General features: G+C 44.8%; 2 long non-coding RNA genes across 2 annotated transcripts; one reads left to right on the forward strand and one right to left on the reverse strand.

Moving 5' to 3' along the window:
- The first annotated feature begins 118 nt into the window (after positions 1-118).
- On the forward strand, positions 119-11,232 carry LOC142765658 (uncharacterized). The gene is made up of 2 exons (XR_012884349.1): positions 119-1,046; positions 10,100-11,232. It is a non-coding gene; the product is annotated as an uncharacterized LOC142765658 (long non-coding RNA).
- Positions 10,425-23,811, reverse strand: LOC142765657 (uncharacterized). The gene is made up of 2 exons (XR_012884348.1): positions 15,183-23,811; positions 10,425-10,638 (listed from the first exon to the last, which is right to left on the reverse strand). It is a non-coding gene; the product is annotated as an uncharacterized LOC142765657 (long non-coding RNA).
- Positions 23,812-27,190: the final 3,379 nt, after the last annotated feature.

Consider the following 27,190-nt stretch of genomic DNA (forward strand, 5'->3'; position numbering starts at 1 on the left):
TCTTAAATACTTTGCGTGACATGGTTTAACAGGTTGAAACTAGACGTAAACGTTTCCGATGCTGACGTATGGCGGCTACCTTGATTATTAACTGTATGGTCCAGGTGGGCGACAAACATTCTGTCTGCTCTATTAGAGACGATTCGCGCACTTTAGTAGTGCTGCCGGGCCCACAAAGTCTGCTTTCTTCATTGTGTGATTGTTTGCTTGTTATTAGGCTACTGCTGTTAACATCAGGTGATGTGGAGTTAAACCCTGGACCCCGCTCAGACTCAGAGTCTGGTTCAGAAGCCACCTTAAACAGCCAGCTCCTCAAGAAAATTCTAAAGGAACAAACAAAGACCAATAAAGCGCTCACTGCTCTTTCCGGAAACTTAAAACACGTAGAAACTACAGTAGGCAACGTACAGGAAAGATTAACCGCCATAGAAAAAGAGTTAGCTCGCCTACAGCAATTCGAGGATAAACTCGCCGAGCATGAGGTAATGACCGTAGAAACAAATAAACTGGTGCGAGAGCTATCAGTTAAGGTAGAAGACTTGGAAAACAGGAGCCGCCGGAATAACATAATAATCTATGGCGTGGAAGAGGGTGATAACAAACAAAATGCAGATTTACAACAGCGGATTGTTAAGGGCAATTTTAAAGACATCCTCAAGGTGAATGTAACATCTGTAGAACGCACGCACCGAATTGGCAGGAAAACACAAAATCGAAAGCGGCCAGTAATTCTTAAGCTGTACAATTTCTCTGAAAAAATTTTAGTCCTTCGTAATTGCGGCAAACTGAAGGGAACAGCGATATCGATATCCGAAGACTTTTCCGCACGAGTTCGGGACCTGCGCAAAAAACTATGGCAATTAGCAAAGGAAGATCGTGACAATGGTGCTAAGGTCACTCTTGTATTCGATAAACTAAAGATAGATGACGACTTGTACGCATGGGATGAAGCAAAATATGCAAGAGTTTCCCTGAGAAGGGCACGTCACGATGGTCGCGCGAAAAGCAACGCGTGACACCCGCAAGCCGCCACGCCGTTTTCATTGGTATGTTTGAATGCCCGTAGCATTGTTAACAAAACTGACAAGCTAGAAGAATTGTTATTTTCGTACACACCTGATTTTGTCGTGATAACTGAAACGTGGCTGCACCCAGACATTCTTGATTTTGAAATTGTTCCTTCTTCATACTGCCTACTTTGGTCAGATCGTGACGGTCGCGGGGGCGGGGTCGCCATTGCAACAAAACGTGGTTTGCAATATCGTAGAGAAAAGGGTATCGCGAAAGCGTTTGGTGCACAATATTTGCTCACGATGCTCCAGTACTGATCGGTGGCATCTACAGAAAGCCAAACGCGTCTGACGATTACATTTTACAAGTACATGACTATCTGGTTAATAAGGTTACCCCCCGTACCAAATTAATACTTACTGGAGATTTCAATCTCGCTATTGACTGAGAAAACTTAACAAGTACTAGAAATACCGCCAACAGCGAGCTATTATACAATTTAATGTTCAATTTTTCATTGTCCCAGTTGGTCCAGGAACCAACCCGAATTCAAGGAAACACTTGCTCCATACTAGACCTAGCTTTTCTTTCCGATAACCTATCCGGTAAAGCCACTGTAGAAAATGGAATATCTGACCACAAAATGTTAATCATAACTTTTAACCTTGAATGCTTAAATACCAAACCCGATGGCACTAATTTACGGATAGCCGTGAAAGACTACACCAGAGCTAATGATGTTTGTGTTATTGATTGCCTCGACACAGCACTAGGGACTTTTTCTCTAGAGGAATGAGAGGGTGTTAATGGTATGTGGATTCAACTGAAAAAAAATAATTACGTACTGTGAACAAAATTTTATCCCAACGAAACTAAAACGCATACAAAGAAAAACACCATGGATCAATCGCCGTATTATTCACCTTAAAAGAAGGGTACAGAGAATGCGCAAGAAAAAGAGGAATCCAATCATCTTAAAGGAACTTGCATCTCAGCTTAAGACGGAAATTAGAAATGCAAGACAAACCTTTTCTTCACATACGTTATCTCACTTCATGACGGATCAGCCGCAAGAATTTTGGCATTTCTTGGCACAGCCTGAAAACCCAACAACTGAAGTAGAAATTGAGGGTACTATCGTAAAGGACGCGCAGGCCGTTTCCAATGCTTTCAATAGGTATTTTCAGTCGGTATTTACACGCGCATGCGCACCAAGCAGCCCTGTTGCTCCGGTGCATCCTTTTTTAATGCCCGATGTCGTTGTCACTACGGAAGGTATTCTGAACCTGCTGTTGCAGATCGATGTTAAGAAATCAGTGGGTACTGACAATATTTCAAATGTATTCCTTTCGACGCTACGCAGAGCAACTATGTCCTTTCCTTGAAGCAATTTTTAAAGCATTTCTGCTAACAGCTTCTTTACCTGCAGACTGGTTGTGTGCAAAGGTAATTCCAATTCATAAAGGCGGGAGCAAGCTGTCCATAGAAACATTCAGGCCTGTCTCGCTAACTAGCTGCTGCTGTAAATTATTGGAACATGTAATCAACAAGGCAATAATTACTTATTTAGAAGATAACAACTTATTGCACCCAAACCAACACGGATTCCGTAAGAACCTGTCTACCGTTACTCAACTCTTGGAAATAACGCATGACTTCGTAACTACTATTAACTCACAATTGCAAACTGACTCCATATTTATAGACTTCGCCAAAGATTTTGATAACGTGCCTCACAGTAAATTGATTGACAAACTTGTGTTTGTGTGTATTAACAGTAACATAATAGCACGGATAAAAATGTATCAAATCGAAGCCAGCATGTAACCGTAAACAACACAGCCTCTGATTCATTGGAAGTTTTTTCCGGAGTACCACAAGGTTCCGTTTTAGGACCCGTCTTCTTTTTAATATAATTTAATGATATCTATATGTACCTTGAGCCTAATGTTAAAATGAGATTATTCGCTGACGACTGCGTGATCTACACCACTATCCGCACAACTGATGACTAGCTTAGACTTAATACCACACTAGCTAATATTGCATGTTGGTGCCTTGAGTGGGGAATGGAAATTATTGTGTCAAAAACAGTGTGCCTTAGCATAACTTGCAGAAAAACAGTCCATCATTTTAGTTAATTACAATTTGGTCGGCACCAACATTGCAAGAAACGACGCTGTTAAATACTTGGCCGTTACCTTTACATGTAAACTAAAGTGGGATGCACATATAAGCAGCACATACACAAAAGCCTATCGCCAGCTAGGGTTCCTGCGTCGAAAACTTGCATTGGCGCCTTCTAATGTAAAACTGACAGCATATAAATCTCTCATAAGGCCGATCCTCGAGTACGCCAGCATTGTTTGGAACCCCCACCAAAAATATCTTTCCAACAAATTAAAAATCGTCCAACGCAAGGCCCTTCGCTTTATCTATTCTAAGTATTCGAGGCATGACAGTGTCACTGAGCTGCGCAGGCGGGCATGCTTACCGACCCTTGCAGCCCGTCGCCGTGTCTCTTCCTTAAAGTTTGTTTTTATTTTGTATCACAACTGTTTAAACATAGATAAAGACAACTATATAAAGCCGCCTAACCATCACTCCCTTCGTACCAACCACAATAAGTGCATCAGACCATTCATTTCACGCTGTGACACTTTTAAATATTCATTCTTCCCGTCAGCAGTGGAAGAGTGGAACAAATTGCCACGTGAATGCGTTAATCTTTCCTCTGCAGATTCATTTGTTCGGAATGTAGAAAGCCCGTTTTATGAAGGCTAAAAGCAACTTTTGTTTTTTGATGTTTGTGAGCCCTTCCGAACACACTGACCACTGTACCCCCTGCTGATACCTCGATGTTTTGGGAACTGTCCATGATTTTGTACAATTGCTTTCATCGTTCAAGTTTTATTTTCACCATCACCTTGTGATTCTGTTTCTTTCGCTATGTGCGATATTGCCTGGTTTGTACGTGACTGTGTATATTTGCCCGCCCACCCTGTATGAGCCTGAGAAAGGCTTACAGTATTAAATAAATAAATAAAAATAAAAAATAAATTTGTTTATTATTTACGCTTCTTTTCAGGGGGGAGGGGAAATCGTGTAACACATGAAGCTGTGGCGGGAGGAGCTGAGGAGGAAAAAGTGAAGTGAAATGAAATAAAAGATGGTGTACGAGCCACGTCACGCCAATTATACATAGCGTCATACACAGTGATACAAGAGCTCTAGAAAATATACTTGCTAGAATATAGAGAGAATAAATAGATTATCGTCACACTATAGGATTATATCGTGCATCAGTCGGAAGATGCAAAATAACACAGCCATCCATTAACGAAAAGTAACGACATATTCAACGAAAGGTGACCTCAGTTCTTCAATACGCGGTGAAATGTTCTACGGATGGGAAAGAGGGAACAAAGAGATTATAAACAGAACACACTAATACATGAATTACTATCAAGCCGAAACAAGGCACTCCTACGACATAAAATGCAGCCTTCTGTTTGCAAGGGATTCGAATAGGTTACGTTGTCACAACTAATTTATACCTTCGGAATGGTTATTGCTTTTGAGAGCGCGTCAACTGTTTCAATCGCTTATACGGCACTTATACGGCCACTCGCCCATGTGGATGCACGTGTGCTTCTTTATTTTGAATGCTTGTGAGAATTGTTGTGGGCAAGCGGGGCATTTATGTGGCCGCTCACCCATGTGGACACGCACATGATCATTCAATCCCGATTTTCAGCAGAACCTTTGGGGACACAATTGGCATTTATATGGTCGCTCGCCTGTGCGCGTGTGCAGGTGCTCGTCCGGTGCGGCTTTCGCTTTGCAGCTGTGTGGACAGAAGTGGCACTGAAATGGACGCTCGCCTGTATGAAGCCTAATGTGTCGTTTCAAGTGGCATGTCAGTCGCATAGTCACACAAGTTACACTGGTGGCGGCGCGCTCGATGCGAGTTCTCAGCATCTGCAGTCGCTGTAGACATCAGACCCCGAAGCTACACAAAGAGAACATTCAGATTACTGAATCATTGTTTTTTACATGGAGAGGAAATAAACTTATGTCCTGGCGTTTGACACCGCAGCGGAAACTTTCCTACCATGACCCGCATGACCATGTGAAACTCACCGATAGCTCATGGTGTAATATCAGTGACCAATCTTGTAGTTAGGTAAATTTATATTAGCACTTCACTGCCGGAGCATAAAGTCAAACCTTTACCTATTACATCTTCAATTAGAATGGCCGATATTGCTGGCCGTGTGAAAGACGCTACACAGGATGAAGCGAATCATCAAGCACAGTTCACAAGGATCGGCAGAATTTGATTCTGTCGTGGTGCCGCTTTTCCAAGCGAGCAGTGCTACAGCTGATAAAAATGCTGCCCCCGGGTGCAAGGGACCCCGAATGTGGTCACCCCTTTTTGCCATTGCATGCCAATGACATGAGTGAAATATTTTTAGTGCAGGCGAGGTTAACACATAAGTGTTTTATGCCGATATTCACCATGGCTCCAGTTACGTGCTTCAATCACAGATGTGGTCGTCAGCAGGATATGTTTTTTTTCGGGGGGGGGGGGAAAGGGGGGGGTGCAGACCAGTGCTGCATTGCGGCTGGGAGAGGGGGAAAGCACTGGTATAGCTTGGAGGAGGGCAAGTGCTGGTGAAGCTCGAGGGGGGCAAGTGCCCCTTTTGCACCTCCCCGCCGACGCCCATGATCACAGATATGATGACGTAAAAGATGTACTAAGAGGTCGCAAAGAAAAAAACGATGAGGCATCGCTTCGTCACCGGGAGTAGGAACTACGAGCTCTCGCTTTGCCGAGTGTGGCGCGAACCGACTAGGCCTCAAAGCATACGTTCCTCAGTTTGCTAACGGTTACTCGATTTCAGCGTGTTCTGGTTACCACTGGCGAGAAATTTCCGCAGGGCGCGCTTTTTAAGTCGTCCTGCCATGCGTTGCGCAACAGCTAGGGCGTGGGTGTCCACACCAAAGAAAGCCCACACAGCGCCCACACTATAGCCTGTGCGTATGTGCAAGTGCTCGTCCAGTGCGGCTTTCGCTTTGCAGCTGTGTGGACAGAAGTGGCACTGAAATGGACGCTCGCCTGTATGAAGCCTAATGTGTCGTTTCAAGTGGCATGTCAGTCGCATAGTCACACAAGTTACACTGGTGGCGGCGCGCTCGATGCGAGTTCTCAGCATCTGCAGTCGCTGTAGACATCAGACCCCGAAGCTACACAAAGAGAACATTCAGATTACTGAATCATTGTTTTTTACATGGAGAGGAAATAAACTTATGTCCTGGCGTTTGACACCGCAGCGGAAACTTTCCTACCATGACCCGCATGACCATGTGAAACTTACCGATAGCTCATGGTGTAATATCAGTGACCAATCTTGTAGTTAGGTAAATTTATATTAGCACTTCACTGCCGGAGCATAAAGTCAAACCTTTACCTATTACATCTTCAATTAGAATGGCCGATATTGCTGGCCGTGTGAAAGACGCTACACAGGATGAAGCGAATCATCAAGCACAGTTCACAGGGATCGGCAGAATTTGATTCTGTCGTGGTGCCGCTTTTCCAAGCGAGCAGTGCTACAGCTGATAAAAATGCTGCCGCCGGGTGCAAGGGACCCCGAATGTGGTCACCCCTTTTTGCCACTGCATGCCAATGACATGAGTGAAATATTTTTAGTGCAGGCGAGGTTAACACATAAGTGTTTTATGCCGGTATTCACCATGGCTCCAGTTACGTGCTTCAATCACAGATGTGGTCGTCAGCAGGATATGTTTTTTTTTGGGGGGGGGGGGAAGGGGGGGGGGGTGCAGACCAGTGCTGCATTGCGGCTGGGAGAGGGGGAAAGCACTGGTATAGCTTGGAGGAGGGCAAGTGCTGGTGAAGCTCGAGGGGGGCAAGTGCCCCTTTTGCACCTCCCCGCCGACGCCCATGATCACAGATATGATGACGTAAAAGATGCACTAAGAGGTCGCAAAGGAAAAAGCGATGAGGCATCGCTTCGTCACCGGGAGTAGGAACTACGAGCTCTCGCTTTGCCGAGTGTGGCGCGAACCGACTAGGCCTCAAAGCATACGTTCCTCAGTTTGCTAACGGTTACTCGATTTCAGCGTGTTCTGGTTACCACTGGCGAGAAATTTCCGCAGGGCGCGCTTTTTAAGTCGTCCTGCCATGCGTTGCGCAACAGCTAGGGCGTGGGTGTCCACACCAAAGAAAGCCCACACAGCGCCCACACTTATCTCGTGATCGTGGCAGTTTGGATTACATTTTGGGCTTTCACCGCAAGTGTGCGTTGAAGTTAGAGCACGACGGCAACTTTAAACGCTCGCTGCAGCGGCCGCGCTTGCCAAAGGAGCACGCAGCTCACTTCAAGTAACAATTGTGAAATTAGTTAGCGCTCGTCTGGTGTGTAATTGTACAATGGTTTTGTGCGTTTTCCTTAGGGTTTGAGCAGAGTGCTTCAGTTGGGCTGTGACAGTTGTCAGTTCACGCTCATCCTGTGTACGTTCTTTTCGTGCGTCCTTTCTGCTTGAGGAACGTGCTACAAGTTTCGGGCAGCTTGCCATTCTTTGCACGACATTACAATTAGTTACAATTAGATCCTTAGACATTACAATTAGATCCTTAGATCTTGTGGCGAAACTGCACTAAACGCTCGACTACGTTCCTCAAGACACGTTTCAGTTTTGTGTTGGACCGATTAGTCAAGCTTGTTCTTTTCAACAAGCTTGACTAATCGGCTTTCAACAAGCTTGACTAATGTTCAGTCAACAAGCTTGACCGATTAGTCAAGCTTGTTGTTAAACAGGTTCATTTGAACGTCCACAACAGCTCTGCTGACGCAGGCTCCATTAAGAATGCCTGACAGCGCGTGTCCGCACAGCTGTTGCAGACGCCCAACTAACCAATGAAGTGAGAGGCGCACACCTGTCAGAAATCTTTTATTATTGTTGGTTTCATCCATATGGTAGCACTCCCCTTATTAAGACAAGTGGAAAACGCACACAGGCACAATGAACATCAAAACAAGTTAGCGAAGCACAGAAAACACTGTATAACGCTAAAAAAGAGCACCCGCACAGAATAAGGCAACATACACACGCTTTTGTTGACGACAAAATTACCGTGAGTTTTGACGGCAACTTTATAGCAAAGGCTACTAGGTGGCCAGACAGAAGCTGAAAAACCGACAACGAACAATACTTATTTCGCTTTTTTTACACAACTGTGTATGCCGAATTCTGAAGAGACTGATTCACTTAAGTTTAGTTTTCCACAAAAGATATACATTGATTGATGCCTACTTTCATTACACAAGCGCGAAAACGTTTACAGCTTCACTTACAGCCAGAAAAAGTGCCGTTTCACGTCTTTGGCAAATCGAGCCATGGCAAGTCTCGACTGCAGCAGCTCTGCTATTAAAAAAAAAGCACCTTTTAAGGAGGGTAGATTTTAAAACATTAGCTTGACAGAAATAGTCTCTTTCATATTTCATAGACAATAAGTTACTGTGTACAATGTATTAAGGTATAACCCGAAGTACTAACTACAAATGATGCTGCACAGATTAAAACATATATTTGGCCTAAATTCTAAATTCTTCACATGTTTTATTGCTTTGAAATAGTGGGGCTTACGTTTTGGTACGAGGTAAATGACAAGAGTACAGGTGGTGTATAAAAAAACTAGATGGATCACAGCAATTCCAAAACAATCTTTGCCACTGATGAAATCATGAAATTTTGTAAGTGCGGATTCATTTAGTTGAAACGACAAATGAGCGTATCGCATCCATCACTCAACTTGTATTGCAGCGTTAATCGTGACATGCCATATATAGTTTTAGCACAAGCATTGAAGTGCCAAGAATGCAGATTACTGACGACACAAAGCCAAAACACTGTGATGGCCAACACAGCAATGATCCAGTGACAAATTCTTCATAACTGCAACAAAGTGTTTGAGCACAAAACAGCAATGAAAGGTCTAAAGCATAATAACCACAGGCAATAAGAGAACAGCTGCAAAGAATCCGACAGTACAAAACAGAGGCAACAGCACTCTTAGCATACAATAAATATAATACTGTACGAATCAACTATACAGAAGCCACCAGTAATGCACAAGTTGGATAAGTAAGGAACAGTTCCTCATGAAAGACAACATTTCATAACTAAACAAGTAAACTTTTAACACTTCGCATTTGAAGGGTCAAAATCTGAGTGATATTACATGAATGTGAAGTTGTAGTGAAGTGGCTTCAATGTGTTGTTTTATAGAACATATTTTGTTACCAATTTAAAAAAAACAGAATTACAGGCATCTAGTCTAATTACAAAATTGATAAAAAGGGATTCCAAGATGATGATGAAACAGGCATACTTCTATTCAAGCTTAAACTGTTTAATGCTCATAAACTCGAAAATGTTATCTAGATCCCACACAACAAGGCACCTGCTTTGGTTCTAATTGAGCAGACACAACTTTCTTGCAACAGGATATACTTCGACATTTCAAGAGCCTATATACAATGCCTTACAATGCACAGAGTTCATGCCACAAACTATTTACAGTTCCAAGTAACATAGCGCACACACGTTTCAATTTGCAATTCTCATCAGCAATTACGCAGAATGCACCTATGTATTTGGTAGGTGGCCTACTTGGCAGTAGTATAATGGTGCAATGGTTTCAAGTGCGTTATAGTGATTAGCTTGGGGAGGATATTGAGCTGACAATGAGCAAGTGTAGTTGTTCACAAGCACAAATACACGAGTTTTTTTTCAGCTCGCATTTACTGCAAAGAAGTATAAAAAAAGGAATGTTTTGATTACATTAAATGCATACATTGCATGCATGATGATGTTCGAGGGCAATTAATTAATCCATAATATGACGACTAAAACCACAGCTTTAACTTTACACTATGTAGCAACACACCGCCACAGTACTTAAGGATAAACAGTCATAAGTACCTTTACAGAAACCAAAACAAAACAGCAAGCGGCAGAGCTTTTGATAAAATGACTACTGGCATTCATGCTGACGCAGGTGCCTTCTGAGGTGGCCACTCTGCTTGTATGTCCGGGCGCATGACGGGCACTTATGCGGCCGCTCGCCCGTGTGGACACGCAGGTGAACATTCAAGTGGTATCGTCGAGCGAAGCATTGGGAGCACACATGGCATTTGTACGGCCTCTCGCCTGTGTGGATGCGCATATGCAGCTTCAGTTTGTGCTTTTGCGAGAATTCTTGCGCGCATGTAGGGCATTTATGTGGCCGCTCACCCGTGTGGATTCTCAGGTGAACATCCAAGTTGTGTTTTTGAGGGAAGCTTTGAGGGCACAAGTGGCATTTATATGGCCGCTCGCCGGTGTGGGTGCGAAGATGTTTATTCAATGTGGACTTGTCATTGAAGCTGATCGAGCACAAGTGGCACTGATGAGGCCGCTCGCCTGTATGAACCACTGCATGCTGTTTAATGCGAGACGTTTTATCGGTCGTGTAGCCACAAATGTTGCAGCGATGACGGTGTTGCCGATGCGACTTTTCAGCATCCACAGTTCTTGGATTGATGACATACTCCGAAGCTGCACAAAGAGAACAGGTTCAATTTCATTGCATTTATTACACCTTATTAGGGCATGAAGGCATTAAATAAGGTGAGGCATAAACAGATTTAAACAAAATTAAAAAATGAAAACAGGAAATCGACGAACGGAATTATTAATAAAGTTTGTGGTGCAAAGGCTAATTACACAGGGTCAAGGCAAAGTGACACAAATATGCATTGATGTGATCAATAAGTGACCATTGTTAAGCAAAGAGTGGTTGTAAGAAGGCCTAAACTCCCGCACGCTAAATGTGCGTGAAATAGTTATAAATATTAAAGTTATGACAGTAACATAAAATGTGTGGAATGAATGTCGCACATGTACTTCTAGGAGGAGCATACTGCGGCCATAGATAAATAAATGTGTAAGTAAAAACAGCAATTATTTGAATACCGTGGCATAAATTTGTTAATTGATGTCTCAGCATGAGAGATCAACTTACTTTTTACATGATGGCAGTGCTGACATCGTGATCAGTGATGATTAAAGAGCAGATTTTGGGGAAAATCCTATATTGTTCTTTGCATTCTTATCACCCTTCTTTGAGCCTGAATTAAAGGTTAAAGAGTGCTTTCATAGAGTTTCCTTACCACTCCTAGCACTTGTGCCCAAATACTGATAAGCACTTATAAATGCCTGGTTCCAATATTGGCACTGTTCTGAACACATTTAAAGCTCATTTTCGAGTCTATCCACGTTACCTGGCACCACTGACTATTCGAAGCTTTATGAGATTTAACCTAGTTCTCTAGCTCAACCACCCTCTAGGAAAGCAACCATTGGTAGCACTGAAATCAACTAGGCCAGCCATCACACACCACCACGATTACATGACAAGAGCATTTGGCGAATGCGAAACCATGGAGAGCCATCAGGGGAAGAGAGAGGAAAAATTAAGTGAAAAAAAGAGTGTGACGTGCATGCTTTTTTTTTTCATAATATCTTGTGTGCTTTTGTGGCATTGCTATAGACTGATCGAAGAAGTTGACATTATTTGCCCTGAAAAAAAAAAAAAAACACACTTCTGTCACATCAAATAATTGAACCTTTGTTGCACCACTGTCATGCAGATAATCAATCAAAGAAAGCTGTGCGCTGAACTGTTACCTTTTTGTACAGCTATTGGAGTAAAAACAGGCACACTAAAGTGCTCACGACCACACAGCTTTCCTGAATAAGCTCATCAACTGTCCTTCATGTTCATTTCTTGAAGAACTGAATAAGAAAAAAATGTCAATGTGTGTTCGCAATTATTTTAGCTCATTGCCGAAGAATATGATATTTATTTCTTATTCAGTATCGAAGACCGGTATATATGATGCAAATAATGAATTAAGCCACATTATAGCAGTGCGTAGAAGGCGGTACACAACGTCAATGTCCACAAATAAAAAAAAAAAATACGAGAAACCTGACATAGTGCAAAAGTACGGACAGTCGCCAAGCACAAATGTCTATTTCATTGGCAGATTGTGTTACACAAGCAATGTTGAGCCAGCTCTGTGCATCCATTCAGCAATGGACAACATACATAAATTAGCCCCGCCGCGGTGGTCTAGTGGCTAAGGTACTCGGCTGCTGACCCGCAGGTCGCGGGTTCAAATCCCGGCTGCGGCGGCTGCATTTCCGATGGAGGCGGAAATGTTGTAGGCCCGTGTGCTCAGATTTGGGTGCACGTTAAAGAACCCCAGGTGGTCGAAATTTCCGGAGCCCTCCACTACGGCGTCTCTCATAATCATATGGTGGTTTTGGGACGTTAAACCCCACAAATCAACATACATAAATTACGAGTAGGCTACCGTCAATGCATTTTATTAGCCAAAAAACTGCTTGCACTGGTCATAGAGTTTCCTAAAAATAACTAGAGCAAACTCTGGGAGCTGCAATCATTCAGCCACTATGGTAATGATGGGTAGCACACAGACTTGCGTAGTCTTCGTGCTTGTGGGCTTTGAACTACTTGTGGTTTTATTAACTGCTGTGTTTTAGTTTAGTTTCAAATTAAAGAACAAATCGTCATGAACTTTGCGGCCCAATTTGAATTAGTGAGCCTAAAAGGTTATGGGAAGTGCAACTGCTCGACATTTCCTGATTTTCATTTACAAACACTAAGTCAAACTAAGCCGAACAGAGCCAAAAGTATGAAGATTACAAAACTTGTGTACACTACCCATTATTCCCATGCTTGCTGAAGCGTCAGTCCCATTGCATTCCCATTCCCATTGCAGCTCGCACAAACACACTGGAGACCATATTTTGGTGCGTCACCTCCTCTATAAACTTACGACATGCTCATGCCGTCGCTCCCCCTGTAGCCATATTTGCTTGTCTATGTTTTACAGCGAAAGCTGTTATAACTGTTGTTGCAACTAGCAACAAGGCTACAAAAAGGGCAGTTGGTTTGAGAGTTGGCAAGCCCAGCTTTGAAGCTTGCTCTGCAACTTGATTGACTAGAACGGGCCAAAGCCCACAGCTTTGTACGCCAGAGATGACCTTTGCCTGCTCCTTAGTAATGCTAAAAACTCTCTCCCTTTCAGGAAAATATATGTAGTGTGTGTTTGTGTGCGTGCATGCCCGCGTACACGACTGACGGAGTTAGAGAGACTTGCCCCCTAGACGCGGAGTTGATATGCCACTGTCAAAACGCATGAAGAACAACCAGCCATTATGCTTTGATATAGATGGCCCAATATAGAAAAAAAAAAACATTTGAAGGATGCTGTATTTACAAGAGGTTAGCTTGAAACAAAAAGTAGTTTTATCCCAAAACAACCCACTGTAGGAAAAATGGTGAACACTGCAGACTCAAATGCTACCTGTTTGTGTCTCTGGGCTTATCTTGCTGAATTAATGACATACCCAATTACATTAAGACACTGCCTGGCACCTTGTTACAAGGACAGTGACTAAAATGCAGTTAACAGTGTATGAAAAAGCTAGCTGGTCCACATAACTTCTGCATCTGCATTTTATTACCAAAGAAAATTCATAATAGCAACCACATGTGTATTGACAGCGGAAACAAGCGTGGCAAAAGAAAAATGGCAGCTATGACATTATCATAACCTACTTTATTGACTGCAGCATGATGACGTGAGGGAAGTAAGGCGGTCCGCAAAGGGTCCTTTAGACAATGTCAATACCTTCAAAATTCAAATTTCAAAATTGCTGTAAAATACCTTTCAAGCTATATTTGCTATTGATATTTTGTCGATGATATACGCATGTTCACGGGAATCGATACTGCAGGCTATCTCGGCAGCAAAATTTTGTGTCAGTACCCCTTTAATAAGATGAGGTGAAGGAAAGTATACCGGATGTTATTAACAGTAATTGTGATGTAAATGTACAGAATAAAAGTGGACAAAAAGATAATTTGCAGATGGCAGGGATTTAACCTGCAAGCTTTTAATGATGCGCCCAATGCTCCACCAACTGTACTATAGCAGTGGTCATTCCTGTGTCTACTTTATATAATATATATGTGCATTTGAAAGATGGGAGTGTCATTCAGTGCCGGCAGTAGCCATTAGGACGAGTGTGGAGCACTCCATTCTTTTTTTTTTGCCCATTCACACGTGCAGGGAGGTAGAGTGTTGGCCGTGTCATTTGAAGGTGACAGGTTCGGTCCCTGTCAGCGACAAATCATCTTTTTGTCCCCTTTCTTTCTTCACATTTACATTAAAATTACCACTAACAGGCCCTATACTTCCCTTCGCATTATTGTCTGTTAGTTCTCACTAAATGGTGTCTAACAAAGAAAATGAGCCCTTTAATTTCCTTTACACATCACATAACATGAAAGAAACACATGAAATCTTGCAATTCCGACCGATTGTTATATACCTACACATCTGACTGGTGACCTCCGCTAGGCCATAGTGTAATGGAGATATGGTTTTACGTTTACAGTATTCAAATGCGTGGCTCGGAAAGGATATAGAGTTCACACTGAAGAAAAATGTGGTCATTGAACAGTAGAAATACACAATACAACTTATAATGATAATATACACCGGTACCAACAGCAGTGCAAAGAGAAAAATGATATGAAATGTTTCAATTACACATTGCTCCATGCACAAAGATGGTGTAAAAAAATGAATGAGGCCAGGCCATCACTGCTAGGACCACAACCTTAATGTTATGCCATGTATCTCAGCACTTTTCACGTTATTCTGGAACAACTCTTTAAAGGTGCCTTTACAAAAGCAAATAAACAAACACAAAAAACAACGACAGCAGAGCCTTTAATGAAAGGGTTGCTAGTGTTCAAGGTGATGCTTGCGTCTTTTGAGATGGCCATTCTTGTTAACTGTCTGGGGGCAAGAAGGGCATTGACACAGGTGCTGGCTCTTTTGGATGCACATGCATTTTCAGTTTGAACATTTGCCAGAAAGCTTGGAGGAGTCAAGAACCTTCATACCGATCCTCAGACGTGTGAATTAGCAGGCACACAGCCAACGCGGATTTTACCAAGAAGCTTCAGGGTCACAAGTGGTATTTACACAGCCGCTCACCCATATGGGTGCTAATGTGATCATTCAATGCGCATCTTTGAAGCTCTGTGGGCACAAATGGCTGCTCGCTATGAGAACCCTGATGAGAGGTGCCATGACTAATCAGTCTCATTGTCACTGAAGTTACACTGGTGGACGAGTCCCCTATGAGACTTCTCAGAATCTGTAGCTGCTGGATGGATAAGACGCTCCCATAGCTGCGTAAAGAGAAGATGGCAGGTTACTCAAAAACGAACACAAGCTTGGGAGTTTAAAAGGGCAAAGCATTTAACTATAATGAGTGATTCCGTAGCAAGAAAATCTAGGTTAATTTCAGAGCCTTAAATATATTAGCATGTTGAAGCACACAAGTGTTTTTGCGACTCACACGTATGACATTGGAGCCACTGTAACTGTAACTATGAAACGTAGAACAAATTAGACTAATGTTGATGCACACTACTTCAATCAAGAAGACTTGATGGCAACCAGCAACGAAGTACATCTGGTCAGCCTTCTATATTAGCTCTATAGAGACATATAGAGACATGTGCTTGATATGCTCTCACCATTAGGAATAAAGAAAGCCAGTTATTAGTTCAGCACTGACATTAACAGGCTAAGAGGATGCATAAATTAAGTAACACCAAGTATGACAAAGTGAAAAACAGAATAAGAAGACAATTGAAGACATGCTAAGCAGAATCAAATAATACTTTTTGACAATTACTTACCTTTCAAGAAGTTATACTAACAGTAATGCTTGCAATATTCAACTTTGTAAGTACAAGAGATCACACACTCTTGGAATGCCAAGACAAATCAGCAACGATAGAGGCTCTAAGAAATGAATACGCAAAGACCTACAAAAAACCAATATGTGAGCATCACTGAAAGAGATCGTACGGTGTGCCAAGCACATCACTGAGAGAATCGATTGAAAATATGCAAGATAATTACAAAATACCAGAACACAACCAATTCAAGAAAAAACAGTAGAGAGCAGTTGTTCAGAAAAACATTCTCCACCCAACAGCAGTGGCAGAGTCTATCGATATTTCCCATCATGCACCTAGTAAGGAAAAGATGGAAAAAATACTACATACAGTGTAAAAAATCACAAGCAACGTCATCATGCCTACAGATATCCACACAAAAATGATTTTATTATTGAATTATATTTGAATTGAGCTAGGTATGTTATGAGATTTGTGATGTTTCTGCTTTTAAAGTTGGTTGCAGTACTAGAAGCATCTACTGCATTAATATCGCTAAACTGAAGCTTCTATGCATATCATACACAAACTTCTTTCTGAAATCACAACAACACTTAAAAGTGAAAACGTACTTAGCGAGGCTCAATAGTTCAATGCTTCTGTAGTACTGCGGACATAAATTTACATACTCTAGCTCAACCCGTAGCAAGAAATCCTGCTTTTTTTATGCACAAGTTATTTGCCAGAAGCCTTCATAAATGCTTTGGTGCATATTAAAAATTAACAAAAGAGACGACTTGCAGCTGTACAATCAACAGCCCCATTTTTGCTTCGGAAAGGATATGTTTTCCTTGCACCACTTGCAGCACTATTGACAGAACACTGCTACTTCGTACAAAATAAATACAATATTCAATAATGCCCTACTGAGGAGGTGACCTTATAAACAGATGCTACTTTTAGTTTTAAGTTAACTGCTCTTTTTGTACCATAAAAACCCGAGATGGTTCCACCCCCCCCCCCCCCTTTTTTTTTCCCGAGGGAAAGAGTTGATAAAAAGGGTCAGTAAACAACCCCCGAGGTCCAAAAGTTGTAATGAATACAAAATGTGCATTTACGCTATGTGAACATGCTGCTGAAAGAATTTTGCGAATACGTGCTACAACAAGGTAGTTACAGGGGCTAGAGCATCTGTTTCGGCTGGTTTCAAATTTTTGCGCAGTATCACCACCCTTCTTCACTGCAGGGAAGTGGAAGACTTAATCGACCATCGCGACTCCACCCACTTCAAAAAAGTGACACGACGTGAGCGCTACCTCATTGGCGTACAGTGAACAATGAAGCAGAACATCTTCCACTTGAGCACGTGACATAGCAATGCGGGGCGGAGGCTCGATGCGAGGAGAATTCGTCCTCTAGTCAAAGTAGTAAGACACCTCTCTATCTCGGAGGATTTCGTTCTGGGAATACCGCTTCTCCCAGTAGTGTCAGGATCTATAGAATAGCAGAGGGCAGCACAGGAGAATGAAAACGCAAAATACTCGTGTCAAAACTGCATCTACCCAGGACCAAGGCGCCACTTTGTAGAGCAAAGAACCAATCGATGAGCTCAGTGGTGTGTAGGGTTGCCCATGAGAGAATCCACACCACTGCTCATACAAGGGGGATAGGTCAGATGAAAAGGGGCACAGGAATTCTTTTTTGAAATGTAGGGTCTCCGCAGTCTGTAATATCCTGTAATATTAAAAAAATTTTATCACAGTGGTCTGCTGTATGAATTAGTGAGCTTGTTTGGGAGGTCCAAAAATAAACAGGAGCCCATCTACTGGCCCTTTAATGCATCATTGCATATATGCAAGATAATTAAAACACAAAGCCATGCATGAGAAGTAACATCACATCTTCAACAAAGGGTGGATGGCAGGAATTCAGAATATAACTGCATCGAACAGTCACTTCACAGTCCGATATTTGCGAGATGGACCTAAGAAATGAAAAAGAGGGAAAAAATATGGTAGTATTACTAGCAGTGAACAGTATTACCACTAACATCACAAGGCCTAGAAATACTGGTGTTATCCAAATAATAATTATCATCATTGATTGATTGATATGTGGGGTTTAACGTCTCAAAGCCACCATATGATTATGAGAGACGCCGTAGTGAAGGGCTTCGGAAATTTCGACCACCCGGGGTTCTTTAACATGCACCCAAATCTGAGCACACAAGCCTACATTGTTTCTGCCTCCATCGGAAATGCAGCCGCCGCAGCCGGAAGTCTATCCCGCGACTTGCAGGTCATAATTATTATCGCCTACAGCCTGACTACGCCCACTGCAGGGCAAAGGCCATAGTCTGCCAATCTGTCCAATCTTGTGATTTCTGCTGCCACGTTATACCTGCGAACTTTTTAATCTCATCGGCTACTTAATTTTCTGTCTCCCCATTGTGCGTTTGCCTTCTTTAGGAATCCATTCAGTTCCCCTAATGACCAGCAGTTATCCTGCCTACTGTTGCGAAGCGCGCCTCCGACGACGTTACGAAGGGCGCCACGAATCTCATCGCTGCAACCTCTGTTTACGAAAGACGGCGACGCCAACACGGTCCCGAAGGCGCCACTGCTTTGAATTCCGCCGGGAAGGTCACCAGCCGTTTGGTAGCGTAGCTTTCTCAGCTCGCGACTGCTTCTGCGCAGAGTTGATTGACGAGCAGACGACGGTGAGTTAAACAAGGTTTATGTACAGCATATATACAGAGGCGTTACAAATTCGACACTGGGGCCGACAGCTTAGAGACCCGAAGAGCCGAGCTCTCCTCTCTAACACATAGGCCTGCTCTGACACACATGTCTACTGCTCGCGACGCGCCGCAGGGCTTCTTTTATATGCACCGGGTGGATTCTTTGAATAACCAAATGTCCAACCAGAAGCGCCGCTTGTCGTGAGGTCAGACTCCTTCAATGGGGTCGCCGCTGGGCTGCGTCTTCTCATCGAATCTGGAGCCGCTGCGCTGCACGTGGATGCACCCAAGGACGAGTGACGTCGCCATGCATTGCGTCAGACTCGCCAGACAGGAAGGCGCCGGCTCGCTGCCTGACGTGACTCACTGCACGTGCGCGGCAGAAAGCCACCACCGCGTGATGACGCCGTTGAGTTGTTCGCGTCAGGCGGGCTCGCGTGCTGGCCTTGACACAGATTGACTTTTTTTCAGAGGCATGGACGTTTGCTGTGGACTCGCAGGCATAACACTACGTGCCTGGCCCATGTCTATATCTTCTCCTGGATTACAACTACGATATCCTTAACCCCAGTTTGTTCCCTGATTCAATACGCTCTCTTCTCGTAAGGTTACACCTATCAGTTTCCTTCTCATCGCTCACTGTGTCGTTTTCAATTTCAATTTAAGCTGAACCCTCTTTATAAGCCCTCCGGGTTTCTGCTTCGTAGGTAGGTACCCGCAAGATATAGCTGTTATATACCTTCCTCTTGCGGGTTAGTGGCAGATTACCATTCATGATTTGAGAATGCTTGCCGAATGTGGTCCACCCCATCTTTATTCTTCTAGTTATTTCACTCTCATGGTTCGGCTCCGCAGTTAATACATGGCCTACCTAAACATATTCCTTTACAATTTTCATGCTACTTTTGGTTCCCTTTAATGGGAGATGTATTTTTTTTCAATTTGCGCAACAGCATTTACGGACACCGGCGGCGGCAGCAGTAATAGCGGCGGAGCGGACAACTACGGTACAGCTTTCGCTGCGAAAAATCTTGCACCCATGTTGTGTTGCGCTATCCAGATAACGCGCCGCTCCTACACTTCAACGAAAAATGACGGCACACCCATAAACACGTCTAGCTAGCTCACTGTTGTGTCCAAACAGATAGCTGCAACGCAGACAAGATTGCCAGCTGATGCATCAGCGCGCGAAACAAATTACTTCGATGATAAACTTAACGACGAAAAGCAGCGGTGTCACCCTACAGCTTCGCTCTGCGTGGTAAATGTGCAGTAAAACTTTTGATAAATCTCAGAAGTTTGCAGCCGCGAAACAATAAAAACAATCACTTACGAAAGGCAGAGTAGGGGTACTACACTTCGCGTTGCACGAATGCTTCCAGAACGCGCAGCAAATCTTGGTCCACAGTACAAACCAGCAGGTAAGAATGTGCGTTGAAACTTGCCGAAGCGGACCGCCGCTAAAATATGATACAGAACACGTGAGTAAACATCACGTTGTCAACCTGACACCTCGAGACCTTGAAGAGCGCGCTACAGCCACGGCCGCCAACTACAGCCCACAGTGAAACCATGGATGGATGGATGGATTGGTATGGCCCGTGGGTGTGGCTGTACCCTTTAGATCGGGTAAGGTCCCTAGATGAAAAAAAAGGTAGCCTCACTCATTGTTCTCGAGCCGTCCTCCTCATTCTCTCAATTACTCCTCTTTTTCTCTGCCATCCGGGTCTGTAATTGGTGCATTCCTCGCACGTGATCTTGCAAATGGCTGGTGGTGTTATTTCTCGTTATGCAAAAGGTTCGAAACGAGTACGCATGTGCATACAACTCCAGCTGGATTCTTGCCGTGACCAAAGACGAAATCGTAGCCAGGACATAAACAGAACAGGAGGAGCGTTTCATACCCTGTCACACGGCCACCACCAAACTCCGTTGAACACCGTCAACGTAAATCTCCCCTAGGGGGTCCGACGGAGGAGGAGTTGTGGCAGTGTCACACGGCAATGACAAGGTTGTAACAGTTGCCGCGAGGGGGCTCAGCTGGGGCTGTACGATTTTCGGAAAAGTATTCTAATTTGATCCCTATTGATTTTTTTGAGAATCCTCGTTATGCGGTTTTTACAAAAAAGCACTATAAAGAAGGTATGCGACTAACGAACCATTAAAAATAATATAAATAAAAACACATTTGCTAATTATAGCAATGCTGCTAGTGACGCTGGCCACATTGTGCTTTCAGTTTTGTTGCACGGAGGAAGGAAAAAGGTAAGGAGAGGGCATGCCCAGCCGGCGCAGGACGTAAAAAGTGTGGCGGAAATGACATCATGGCAGCCATATTCAGTAGGCACAATGGCGGCGTTGTTATGGTTACGTGTTGCGCAGTGAAGCTGGTCTAGCAGTGAGCGGCTGCGGCTGGCGGCGGAATGTGTGCCTCCCCAGGTCTCGTGCTGAGCCGTGGCGGACAATATCTGTGCTCTGCGCCACGTTATTTGTTACGCAGTGTTCTCCTGGCTGTTACATTACTCTTAGCAACGTTTACAAATCTCTTTGTCCATCACGGGGTTTTAACAGTGCGTAGAACAAGTGCATATCCATGTGTCGTGCGGCGGATGACGCGGATGAAGCAGTCAGTGTTCAGCGAAATGGCGTTGGGCACCATGACGAAGCTGAATGACGAGGAACGCCTTGCAGGTCAGTGACGGTTGAGCAGTGCTCCTGCTTGTGACAACGGACGACGCTGTTGAGCCCAGCAAGACGCCGTGAGGACCATGTGCACATACGTAGTTTCGTGTTGTGTGTGTACAGTAACAACTTGCATGTGCGTATTAAAACACCTTTTCTGTTCCGCTTGGTACACTCTCCACCAGCATTGCATGTAATCTCAACGTAACAGCAACCACGTTCAACTGTCACTAGCACCGTGCTCAAAGTCACCACGGTCGCAGAATGCTGACGCAGGTGAGTTTCACGTGGAACACGGACACAGTGGCAGGACGCTGCGTCAGTCGCGTGGCGGAATTCAACCGTAGAAGGCGCACGACCGATCGTGTTGTCTGTACAGTTGCTGAATTAATGACGTGAAAGCACTTGCCGTTGTCAGTGCATCTAGCGCGCATTCTCTCGTAGTTGCTTCCTTGTCAGCGAGCTGTTACTCTTTGTTATTACTCGGACGAAGCGATTTCGCTGAAGGTGTCCCGCTGGCTCTGAGTGATGAGCCCAGTTCCATTAGTTTCGGATCGTCACGACACACGCGCTGCGCAGCCCACGTGCTTTCCGAGCCGGAGAGGGAGTCACGCCTTCTGCTTCGCATTCATATGTAAACAAGAGAGGAGAATTTGCCTACTCAATATGGCCGACTTCCGGCTTCATCGCGGCTTCACAACGAGTGACGTCAGGGCCTCTCCTTACCTTTTCCTTCCTCCGTGTTTTGTTGCTTCCTCCGTGTTTTGTTGCCTGTGCCCGGTACGAAAGTTCTTATGCTTCCTTGCCTCGTGAGCGCACATTTTCTGTTCTTCAGCCGTGAGTGACACAGCGGACGACGTGAGGAAGTGGTGCGATATTGCGCTGGTAATGGCGTTGATCGGCTGGCGCCGGCCGGCCCGACTCGCGAGGCACGGTGTGTAGCAACGTTTCTAGAACTAGGTCTAGAAACGGTGTGTAAGGGCATCGGTGTTGAGAGTAAGTGAACTCTGGCGGGCGTAAATATTGTAAACAAACACGCGTTGTGAATGAGTACTACAACGAAAGAACGTTTAATATTGCTAAAATGTATTATTCTCTCACTGTGGCCACTTAGTGCTCGAAATTTTTCTCTGAACTCTAAACTGCTGAGGACGAGAGTACCTCGTTCCGCTGCGAAGGGAGATCGTTGAACGTCCTTTGCGAAATGCTCCGTTCACCTTCGTTTGCGTAAGGGTGGCCGTGTGACACCAACCGCATCTTCGTTGTCGTAAAGACGAGGGAGTTAAACGGTCTTCACGGGTGCCCGTGTGACAGGGGTATTAGTGTGCTCCAAGTTGACCGAGATTGTTTCGTAGTGCTCGTTATATGCAATATCCGCGTTTTTCAACAATGCTGCGTTGCCGTAAAACAACGAAAAACGCTTTCGCTCTCTTCAGCTTACATTGTGCTATCCGAAATGAAGCATGCCGTGAAGTATAGCTATGAAACATTTCACGCGAACGCTTTCGTGCAACTGCGTCAACGTACGTCGACGCGGATCTGCGAAATGAGTTTATTTGTCGGTTTTTATTGAAACGCAAGGCGCGCGTCTAATACGCGTCTAGTGCACGCGAGTTTGTACAAATACTTGTGTGTATGCTCGTATACAGAGCAGCTGGAGGGTGTAATCAACGCACCTTCAGAAACATTTCACGCTTGACCAGTGCACGAATGAGCCGAAACGCGCTGCTTCGAGACACCTCACCAGTAGAAGTCTCACTTTTCAGAAAGTTCCGAGCACCGCATCAGAATCACCTGGCATCAAGATTGTCCATGGGCACATTAAAGAAAAACCTTCATCGCAGGGCTCCTAGTCAAGTGTTCGTACCAGTCTGGCCGTAGTTTTTTCTTGCGTGTGCACAAGCCGGCTGTAATCGCTCGTCGCAGCGTCACTGACAGGATCGAGCAAGAAGCGCGTTCACTGTGTCACAGCACGAACAAAACGCATTCGGAGAACTGGACGAACTACGATGAACGATGCGAGACGCCATGGCTAGGGGTGTGAAATATAGAACTGCACAACGTTGCAGTTCTATATTTCACACCTTAAGGTCTAGACCTTAAGGTGTGAAATCTTAAGGTCTAGAGACCTTAAGATCTTAAGGTCTCTAGATGAAACAAGTTTCCAAGGTAGCGACACCTTTCCCTTTGCTCCTCACCAATGTTCTTGTAGCGCCTCCTAGAAGGATCAAATGTTTCATAAAAAAACGAAAGTTTGACTTCAGCTGCTACGATGAATAGGTGTAAATGAAACAATTTGGAACGAAATGAGTCGTACAATAAAGGGGTAACTTTATGAACATAAATGGCACAACACAAGAGCAGGCGGGATGTGCGTTACTCACCTGGCAACGTTGTGCAGTTCTATATTTCACACCCCTAGCCATGGCGTCTCGCATCGTTCATCGTAGTTCGTCCAGTTCTACGAATGCGTTTTGTTCGTGCTGTGACACAGTGAACGCGCTTCTTGCTCGATCCTGTCAGTGACGCTGCGACGAGCGATTACAGCCGGCTTGTGCACACGCAAGAAAAAACTACGGCCAGACTGGTACGAACACTTGACTAGGAGCCCTGCGATGAAGGTTTTTCTTTAATGTGCCCATGGACAATCATGATGCCAGGTGATTCTGATGCGGTGCTCGGAACTTTCTGAAAAGTGAGACTTCTACTGGTGAGGTGTCTCGAAGCAGCGCGTTTCGGCTCATTCGTGCACTGGTCAAGCGTGAAATGTTTCTGAAGGTGCGTTGATTACACCCTCCAGCTGCTCTGTATACGAGCATACACCCAAGTATTTGTACAAACTCGCGTGCACTAGACGCGTGCCTTGCGTTTCAATAAAAACCGACAAATAAACTCATTTCGCAGATCCGCGTCGACGTACATTGACGGAGTTGCACGAAAGCGTTCGCGTGAAATGTTTCATAGCTATACTTCACGGCATGCTTCATTTCGGATAGCACAATGTAAGTTGAAGAGAGCGAAAGCGTTTTCCGTTGTTTTACGGCAACGCAGCATTGTTGAAAAACGCGGATATTGCATATAACGAGCACTACGAAACAATCTCGGTCGACTTGGAGCACACATACCCCTGTCACACGGCCTCCTCCTGTTCTGTTCATGTCCTGGCTACGATTTCGTCTTTGGTCACGGCAAGAATCCAGCTGGAGTTGTATGCGCATGCGTACTCGTTTCGAACCTTTTGCATAACGATAAATAACACCACCAGCCATTTGCAAGATCACTTGCGAGGAATGCACCAATTGCATACCCGGATGGCAGAGAAAAAGAGGAGTAATTGAGAGAGTGAGGAGGACGGCTCGAGATCAATGAGTGAGGCTACCTTTGGTTTCATCTAGGGACCTTACCCGATCTAAAGGGTACAGCCACACCCACGGGCCACACCAATCCATCCATCCATCCATGGTTTCACTGTGGGCTGTAGTTGGCGGCCTTGGCTGTAGCGCGCTCTTCAAGGTCTTGAGGTGTCAGGTTGACAACGTGATGTTTACTCACGTGTTCTGTATCATATTTTAGCGGCGGTCCGCTTCAGCAGGTTTCAACGCACATCCTTACCTGCTGGTTTGTACTGTGGACGAAGATTTGCTGCGCGTTCTGGAAGCATTGGTGCAACGCGAAGTGTAGTACCCGTACTCTGCCTTTCGTAAGTGATTGTTTTTATTGTTTCGCGGCTGCAAACTTCTCAGGTTTATCGAAAGCTTTACTGCACATTTACCACGCACAGTAAAGCTGTAGGGTGACACCGCTGCGTTTCGTCGTTAAGTTTATCATCGAAGTAATTTGTTTCGCGCGCTGATGCATCAGCTGGCAATCTTGTCTGCGTTGCAGCTATCTGTTTGGACACGACAGTGAGCTAGCTAGACGTGTTTATGGGTGCGCCGTCATTTTTCGTTGAAGTGTAGGAGCGGCACGTTATCTGGATAGTGCAACACAACATGGGTGCAAGATTTTTCGCAGCGTCCGCTCCGCCGCTACCACTGCTGCCGCCGCCGGTGTCCGTAAATGCTGTTGCGCAAATTGAAGAAAAAAAATACATCTCCTATTAAAGGGAACCAAAAGTAGCATGAAAATTGTAAAGGAATATGTCTAGGTAGGACATGTATTAACTGCGGAGCCGAACCATGAGAGTGAAATAACTAGAAGAATAAAGATGGGGTGGACCACATTCGGCAAGCATTCTCAAATCATGAATGGTAATCTGCCACTAACCCACAAGAGGAAGGTATATAACAGCTATATCTTGCCGGTACCTACCTACGAAGCAGAAACCCGGAGGGCTTATAACGAGGGTTCAGCTTAAATTGAAATTGAAAACGACGCAGTGAGCGATGAGAAGGAAACTGATAGGTGTAACCTTACGAGAAGAGAGCGTATTAAGTCAGGGAACAAACTGGGGTTAAGGATATCGTAGTTGTAATCCAGGAGAAGATATAGACATGGGCCAGGCACGTAGTGTTATGCCTGCGAGTCCACAGCAAACGTCCATGCCTCTGAAAAAAAGTCAATCTGTGTCAAGGCCAGCACGCGAGCCCGCCTGACGCGAACAACTCAACGGCGTCATCACGTGGTGGTGGCTTTCTGCCGCGCACTTGCAGTGAGTCACGTCAGGCAGCGAGCCGGCGCCTTCCTGTTTGGCGAGTCTGACGCAATGCGTGGCGACGTCACTCATCCTAGGGTGCATCCACGTGCAGCGCAGCGGCTCCAGATTCGATGAGAAGACGCGGCCCAGCGGCGACCCCATTGGAGGAGTCTGACCTCACGACAAGCGGCGCTTCTGGTTGGACATTTGGTTACTCAAAGAATCCACCCGGTGCATATAAAAGAAGCCCTGCGGCGCGTCGCGAGCAGTAGACGTGTGTCAGAGCAGGCCTATGTGTTAGAGAGGAGAGCTCGGCTCTTCGGGTCTCTAAGCTGTCGGCCCCAGTGTCGAATTTGTAACGCCTCTGTATATATGCTGTACATAAACCTTGTTTAACTCACCGTCGTCTGCTCGTCTATCAGCTCTGCGCAGAAGCAGTCGCGAGCTAAGAAAGCTACGCTACCAAACGGCTGGTGACCTGCGCAGAAGCAGTCGCGAGCTAAGAAAGCTACGCTACCAAACGGCTGGTGACCTTCCCGGCGGAATTCAAAACAGTGGCGCCTTCGGGACCGTGTTGGCGTCGCCGTCTTTCGTAAACAGAGGTTGCAGCGATGAGATTTGTGGCGCCCTTCGTAACGTCGTCGGAGGCGCGCTTCGCAACAGTAGGCAGGATAACTGCTGGTCTTTAGGTGAACTGAATGGATTCCTAAAGAAGGCAAACGCACAATGGGGAGACAGAAAATTAAGTAGCCGATGAGATTAAAAAGTTCGCAGGTATAACGTGGCAGCAGAAATCACAAGATTGGACAGATTGGCAGACTATGGCCTTTGCCCTGCAGTGGGCGTAGTCAGGCTGTAGGCGATAATAATTATGACCTGCTAGTCGCGGGATAGACTTCCGGCTGCGGCGGCTGCATTTCCGATGGAGGCGGAAACAATGTAGGCTTGTGTGCTCAGATTTGGGTGCATGTTAAAGAACCCCGGGTGGTCGAAATTTCCTAAGCCCTTCACTACGGCGTCTCTCATAATCATATGGTGGTTTTGAGACGTTAAACCCCACATATCAATCAATCAATGATGATAATTATTATTTGGATAACACCAGTATTTCTAGGCCTTGTGATGTTAGTGGTAATACTGTTCACTGCTAGTAATACTACCATATTTTTTCCCCTCTTTTTAATTTCTTAGGTCCATCTCGCAAATATCGGACTGTGAAGTGACTGTTCGATGCAGTTATATTCTGAATTCCTGC

Source organism: Rhipicephalus microplus, chromosome 6 (assembly GCF_043290135.1).
Source record: "Rhipicephalus microplus isolate Deutch F79 chromosome 6, USDA_Rmic, whole genome shotgun sequence".
Taxonomy (NCBI): Eukaryota; Metazoa; Arthropoda; class Arachnida; order Ixodida; family Ixodidae; genus Rhipicephalus; species Rhipicephalus microplus.